Genomic DNA, 7,835 nt, shown 5'->3' with positions numbered 1-7,835 from the left:
AACTTGAAAATCCTTCCAGGGAAGTGTTTTTTTCTTGGCTTATAGGCAGATTTTTATAGTCCAGGAATCTGGCGTGAGAACAAAACATTGATGGCAGGATCCCTGAAAGGTGGAGCTTCATTTGATTTTCTTTCAGTGGTTCATGTTTAGCACCCAGCAGCCTTGTGCCTTTCAGACAAGACAGGTATCCTGTTCTCTCTTGCTTTATGTGGAGACAGCCAGCTGTCCTCTTCTTCTTCACCCTTTTTTTTTTTCCAACCACCCACGCTTACAGTGTTGCTTTTTCTTTGGCAAGAATAGTTTTTCTTTTTCATAACATCTGATCAGTAACAAGCAATCATTGCCCCTTTTCAGAGCTTTTCTCTGGCTTGCACATCAGCACAGTCCCCCACCTCAAGAAAAAGTATTTGTTGCCTCTCTTAGCTTGATGACAACTTCTAAATGTTAGAGCAAAAAATATTGTTAGGCCAAGCATAATGTATGGTTTATTTAGAGTAAAAACTTTTGGCAAGAGGGAAATGTCCTTTAAGAAGTGTATCCAAAACATCTTACAAAAAAGACCACAGATTTACTGCTTCAACAGACCAGGAATGACATTAGTCCACAAAGTGCAAACTTCTCACCTCTACTGCACAAATGGGATTTAATTGCACCAGTCAGACACGGGAAGTTAATTTATTCTTTAGGCACACAGAGGTGGTGGTTTCTCCAAACAGCATAAGGGACCCCAAGTCCCACCAAAATGTAGGCCACAATTCATTTCTTCACATCTTAAATTACACCACTGGAAAAGGGTCCCTTGGTGCTATCAGAGTGTTTTAGTACCCTATCACACACCCATAAAAAACCCAGCGGTCTCAGTTGTGAGCTGATCTATGTTCCACTGTAGGAGAGTTCTTAGATACCCTGCACAGATGTGTGATGTCAGTAATTTTAGGGTCTCTTTTAGAGATTTACTTGCTCTGTTGGCACAAGCTGACCTAGCATTTCTTCACCTTATCTGTGCCATGGCGGAACAGCTTCTGACACAGACGAAGCCTCTCGCAGAGTCCCTGCAAATCAAACGTGGGTAGCAGACGTCCCCACACTTTCAACTGCTCCATGCCCCTTTGGGAATACACTAGTGCCAGAATGACCGCCAGTAGCAAGTGGGCCCAAATACAGTTTCAAGTGGACTTAGGTTTCACCCTTGTTGCAAGTCGTCAGGTCAAGTCTGTCCAGGCACTCACTGGGAAATACGCATGCCCTTTTATCTGGCTGGCAGACAGTAAGCTGGTCCTTGAGAACTGCGTCTTGCTCACTGATTTACCAAGCTTTCTGGCATTTACAAAGTTAAGTGTCCTAAAGCTGGCCCACTGCTTCTTTCAGCTGCTCCCCCTACACAGTTATGAGCCGCTTACCAAGTGGGTTACAGAACTGCAGGTGCAAATGTCTGCCAGATGAAGATTTGCTGCTGTTATTGCTCTTTAGAAAATCCCGCACTAGCAGGCAAGAGCATTGTGCAGTACATGAAACATGAGTTCATGTTACCCCTTTCCCACTGTCTGTGCCCCATTAATTCCATTGTCATTCGCACTTGAGGCAGGGCACTACTGGAAGGTAAAGTCTGTTCTTGAAGCCCTGCCATTTTGGCTGGAATACAGAACTGACAGGCTTTACAGCACCGCTGGTGGAAGTAATAGGTTTCTGCTGCTTTTCCTTTTAATCACAATGCATCTTCCCCGCTGATCTCCACCCAAATAGTTACAAAGCAAACTAGTAAAATATTTAGTAGATAAACCAAACCATGAGAATATGACATTGTGGATACGAGGATCATCTGAAATCAAATACAGTGCAATAGTAACACCCAGATTCAGCATGGTAACTTTCAGATTGAGTTCTTGTTCAGGCCACAGAACAATGTTAATGGCAGGTGTGGGGAAGGGCTGTGAAGCCCAGGAGAAAAAGCACATAGGTCAGTATACCACAGGCACTGACAAAGAGAGCTTAGTCAAGGGTAAAGTTGGAAAGCTGAACCCTATTAAAACTAAAACCCCTACTAAAACTAAAAATCAAGGCTAGTGTCAAAATCCAAATGCAGAACTCTGCTGAGACAGAGTCCATTTTTTTTTAATTATGGTCCTCCTCCTTTCCCATTCCCACCCAGACAATCGAGGTATCTGTTTCATTCATTTGGTATGAGAGCAGAAAATCCTATTCTTATAGGATTCTAGGACTATGATTCCTCACCCTAGAAAAAAAGGTCTTTTTTCCCAGTGGGCAGTGCAAAAGCATCAGGAACCACATACAAACTGCTTGCCAAAGATACTATTCAGGTTGTAGTACTGCTTAGATAGCAAAGACATGGTGAGGCTGTCCACTGCAACTCTCAGCCCTCTATCTTCTATGTGTAGGATGGTTCAGGGGCATGCCAGGGTGGGCAGGAGAGATGAGCTAAGGCATGATTTCCTCCTGCAAGCCCCACTTAGCACTTAGGGGCCTGGGAAGAACATGAACAGCACATGTTAAAACTGTGTCCAAGGAACTGACAGAATAAAACAAATAATTCATTGAACCACACTCCACTTATGCTCCACTCAGCAGAGAAAGTAATGTCAGTCACCTGGGATCCTCCCCTGAGAAAAGCAAGAGTACATCTCCCACTACTCAGAGAAACAGGAAACCCAGTCCTCTCGCTCTGTACCTAGCCATTTTCTTACCTCTGCTTGTCTGCTCTGTCATTTTTGCCATTCCTTCCCCATTTCTTGGGGAGCAGAGTTCCTGTCAGTGACTAACCAGACCTGCTGCTTCTGGCTTCTCCACAGACACTGCTGGTTAGACTCCTTAGAAATCACTGGATGCTTCAATGCCCTGCAACGATTTCAGGACTACTGACAGGGGAAGGATAATTGGATTCAAATGAAGTTTTTATATTCAAGTGTGGCAACACTCAGGTTTTCAGAAGAAATACATGGTAGCTTTTCAGAAGGAAATTCAGACTGACAGGGAGCTTGTGAACATGTTGATCACTTACCACTGAATCATTGCTATTGCAGGCATGCAAGCTATAACTATTCCCCCTGCAGTGACATACTGGGATTAATAACTCCTCCCTTTATTAGGCCCTGCGGCATAAGAGGCCTTTACTCTGCTGCAGCTGTACTAGCAAAAAGAACAATTCCTCTTGGCCCCTTTACAGCCCATTTCATGGATCATTTGCCATTAAAGGGTATGTGATTTTAGTAAATACAATAGGTAAATATTAACTCAGCTTCTTTATCGCCACTGACTCACTGGAGATAAGCTGTCATGAAGCTAATGTAATACACCAGTGACTCACATCTCATATTTTTTGAAACAAACTTGGTGAAGAGGCACTCAAATTGGGGGCATCTGGTGGATTAATGACATTCATAGCCAGCTACCGTACTGAAGCTTGGTAGTTGCATTTGTACCCCACTGACAAAAGGTGATCCCATATGTCTTGTAAAACATGAAGGCTACCAAGACTTTTGTAACACACCATTCTGGGTCAATCCAAGCACTGGAGGGGTTCATCCTGGAAATCGTCTAATAGATCAGTTCATTTCAGGCAAAGCTGGTACCATGTCTTAAAATGTGAATTCACTATAAAATGGTATTTTACAAGCACTACCTACATAATAACTCTAGGGAAATACTGTGTACTTCATTAACAAGGTAACTTTAGCTTGGAAAACAATTAACTTCCAGTTGGTGTCAAGCCTTCTTGTGCTGATAATCCACATGATAAAAACATCTGAAGTGGATTTGGCAAAATATTTTACATAGCTGATGGCTACAACACTATGTTGCACATTCTAAATTGCCAGAAGAATTCAAGAAATCCATGGATGATATTTTTATCCCTGTTACAATCCCATAGAATTTAGGAAATTCACATCAGGTTTGCATCAATCACACAGTCTGAAACAGCTGGCAGTAAGTATAAGGTGATCTGTAACAGGTGGAGAAAAAGCAGGGGATGGATCTGTCATTAGTTGTCAATCAAAATACATGAAGAATGCCTTCAGTATTTAAATTTTGATAGGAGATGGTTGGGTGTTTTCTTACATTTTGCCTTAGAATGAACACAAAGCTCCTTAAACTCCCATCTTACCATAGGGTTCCTTGACTTCTGAACTAATCAAGAGCATTAGTTACTTCTGTTTGCAAGGAATCAGTTTGGTTGCTCTTTTCTGTTGTTTTTTTTTAGTTTGGTTGGTTGGGGTTTTTTAAGAAGACGTAGATCTTTCAAAATCCACATACAAGGAGTAATGACACGGCTGATTGGTGTTCATGCACACAGGTCTCATTGACCTATTGGCACTTCCTCACATAAGAAAGACTCCCTGCATAGAATCAGGAGGTTGGGCCCTTGAGCTTTTTCTACTTGAAAGATTTTTCTTTAAACAGCCTTCCCAGTGAAAAATATGGAGTAGCAGAACAAAGGGAACCAAGGGCCCCATGTGGGGAAGGATATGAATATTCCGCCTTAAGAATGACTGCTTTATGGGTTTCAGGCTAGAGCAGAATCCACCCCTTCATTAAAAAGCAATTTCTTATTTAATGTATGCCAAGACAATTCAGAAGAGGCCACTGCATACTTAATACTGAAGTTTGTATAACCCTGAAACTACATGAAACTACATACCTAGTAACCATGTCCACCATGACTGAAAGTTACAGCAAGGCAAAAGAAAGGCAGAGAGATGGGGCAGAGAACAGGCTGAGGTGAGAAGCTAAGGAACCTTGGCCTGTTTTTTTTTCCTAAATTGGACTCACGCTATGCCCCTATTTAGGACATCATCTAAAATTCTGTCAGAGCATTTCTACTGGACTCATGAGATTGTGATCCTTCCAACATGAACCATTACCTTTTGCAGTTAGCACCTAACTTCTCTATGTCATCCAGTTTCAGAGCTTGGCTTGCCTTGAATGCTGTAGCCGTTAAAACCAAAGCAGTTTTGTAGGTGGCTGAATACCAATTTTCTTTTAAATTCTAGCTTAGGGTCCCTGTGCTTTTAAGGAGAAAAATGAACATACAGCTCCATAGATGCTGCAAACAAAGTGCAAGAAGTGCTCAGATACACTAGTCCAAATGGACAGGCTATTGAAATTCTACTGCTGTGTCAGGTCACAGGCACTGTGTAAAGACATGTTCCTTGATCACAGTTCCTATTGCCTTTTGCTACTGCTTAAAAGAGAGCTGCGTGAAGCAAAGGTGCTCCTTCTCAACCCCAGCTCTGCCATACTTTCTACTAGATTTCTGCCAAATAGGGTAGTTGTAGGTATGTTGCTTCACTTAGTATTCGAGGTTTCTTCTCCACCTTGCTCCCCACATGCATGCTAATCTTTGCACAATTTGAAAATCCATGATGCTTCTTTTATCATTAGTTCAGATTGATATTAACAGCCTTGGCGTGGTCTGGCAGTAGCTGCTTCTATGTGCAAAGATCAGCATTTGTGTGACTAACTGAATTAGGCTTTCATGACTAGTCTTCTGTTTAGCCTTCAAAGCAAATGAGAAGGTTTTCACCTGTCAAATATACCATATAATATGACCAGGAACAGATTTCCAGAATGATTCTCCCAAGCCACTCTTTGTAAGATTAATTGCTTGTCACTGGAATATCCGTGATTGCCTGTAACTAAGGAAGCTCACTGGCAGTTGGGAGAACACATTTCTTTGTCAAATGTGGAGAGGCTTAACAAAAGCACAGAAAAAGGTGACATAAAGTGTTTTCTGTCTTTAAACCATAATGCAACAGGAAGATGTTCTGATATAGAGGTTGTTGCACTGAAGCAATGTCAAAATACATTATGAGTTCTACTACGTTTGCTAAGCTTTCTCAAAGTCTTGAGGAAAAAAATACAGTAGCGTTTTTCACTGTTCTACAAGACAAGTTTGTGAAAGGAATTCCAGCATTTTACATACCAATGCTGAAAAAGTGGAACATTAAAGGAAATCCAGTTTGAACATATCAGATTTTAAAAGGGTGATGCTGAAAAAAACCTTACAGGATTTTCTACATTAGTGATGGGAATATGGCTTACGTGGCCTGGTTGGAAGTTAGTCTGGGATGTTGCCAGTTAAGAATACAGTTGTTTGTGGTAGCCTGAAAAGATTGAGTTAGTTTAGGAAATTTGGCGTAAGAAGAGGACTGCTTAACTCAAAGAACTTGTTCTGCCTTAAAACACCCCTACTCCTCAAAGCTTTTTCTGGGTAATGACATTTCAGAAATTGTATATCCATGTTACAGTTATTTAAATGTATTTCAGTTTTTGTGGAACCTAAAGTTCACAAGAATCTTCCTTCCTATGATCTTAGAGTTTGTCAGTCTGTTCCTGCCTCTTTTCACGGTATCTGAATTTGCTTTGCTACACAAGTTCAAACAGTGTATAACAAGCACAGTAACTACAAGATTATTTACTTAGGGCTTTGCCTTTGCTGAAGTCCTTTCATTGGGGCTTATGTGCAGAGTTGCATGTACTTAGTTCAGTGAAGTGTGGTTTAGCAAAGTACAGTCCAACAGTAAACATACTGAAAATTTTATCTTACCCTTCCTTTCCTACAGCACATAATGATAATGTCATAATACATAGTTACATCACTAAACAAGGTAGTTATTAGATCAGAAATCCGTACCTTGTATTATTTTGGGGAGGGTTCATCTTGGTTTGCATGTGGCTTTTTTTCCCTCCTTCTGAATCCCATCTGCCTCACCTCAGATAGTAGCAGTGATTTTTCCATATTGCTAACAAGCATTTTCCTTTCTGCCCCTGGTGTTTTCAAAACACTTGTCCACTAATGGTTCATAGAACAATTGTGCTCACTTTATCAGCAAATCTGAGAACTCCTTTTTAACTCCAGATGAATGTTCTCACTGTATTACCGTAGAGTCATATGAACAACACTGAGTTTCCACTGCATGTTCAAGTAATTAGGAAGAAATCTTCTGAGTTTCAAACTACCTTGGAAAGGACTGGGAATGAAAACTATGTAATTCCACAGATAAGGTGCACATCACAATCACCTTGCTTCTAGGGAAACATGCAACCTACCATAAGGAAGGCTCAGGGTGCATCTAAGGGAATACTTGTCTGTGTGTCCCCCAAATGGACACATGCAATAAGACAATGAGCGTTTTATTTTTGCTTAGTAAAGTGGCCAAAAGTGCCAAGAGCTGTGCTGGAGGCCCTCAGCTGCAGTGCTTTTTACTTGTGTGGCAACAGCACCCTCCCTGAGCTGCAGCCGACCCACTCAGATTTGCTCCAGCATTTGGCAGTGGTGTCCTACAGCTAGCTCTGTGCTGCGAGGAGCTGCCTGTGAAACTGCAGCTACCTGGGAAGGATTTTCTTTAGCTTCCAGCTGCCTTGGAAGACCCTGCACCTGAGGCGAGGACTCAAAATCACATCCTCTGGCAAACAAGGCAATAATCATATGTTGTGGTCTAGGCCGAACTAGCCATTGGGCAAGCGACAGATGCTCCCCCCTACACCTCTTCAAAGAAAGAGGAGGGAAAAAGAGACTTATGAATTTAGAAGGAACTAAACTACTTGAATGAAACATTGATAATAAAATAAAAATAAAATAATGAAATATATACAAAACCATCTCAAGCTCCCAGGATGACAATCACGCCACCAGCTGGCACAGGAAAAGTCCTGGACTGTACTCAGTGACAGACAGGAACTGGATTCTGGATCTGGATTCAGGATCAGGATCAAAGGCAGATGAACAGACAGAGTCCTCCTCAGACGCTGGCCACTGAAGAAAAAAGGTTGACCCTTTGAACCCTCAGCTTTTATACTAAGCATGATGCAGATGGGAT

Source organism: Charadrius vociferus, unplaced genomic scaffold (genome assembly GCF_000708025.1).
Source record: "Charadrius vociferus isolate BGI_N301 unplaced genomic scaffold, ASM70802v2 scaffold448, whole genome shotgun sequence".
Lineage (NCBI taxonomy): Eukaryota > Metazoa > Chordata > Aves > Charadriiformes > Charadriidae > Charadrius > Charadrius vociferus.
Note: the sequence above shows the minus strand (reverse complement) of the source record.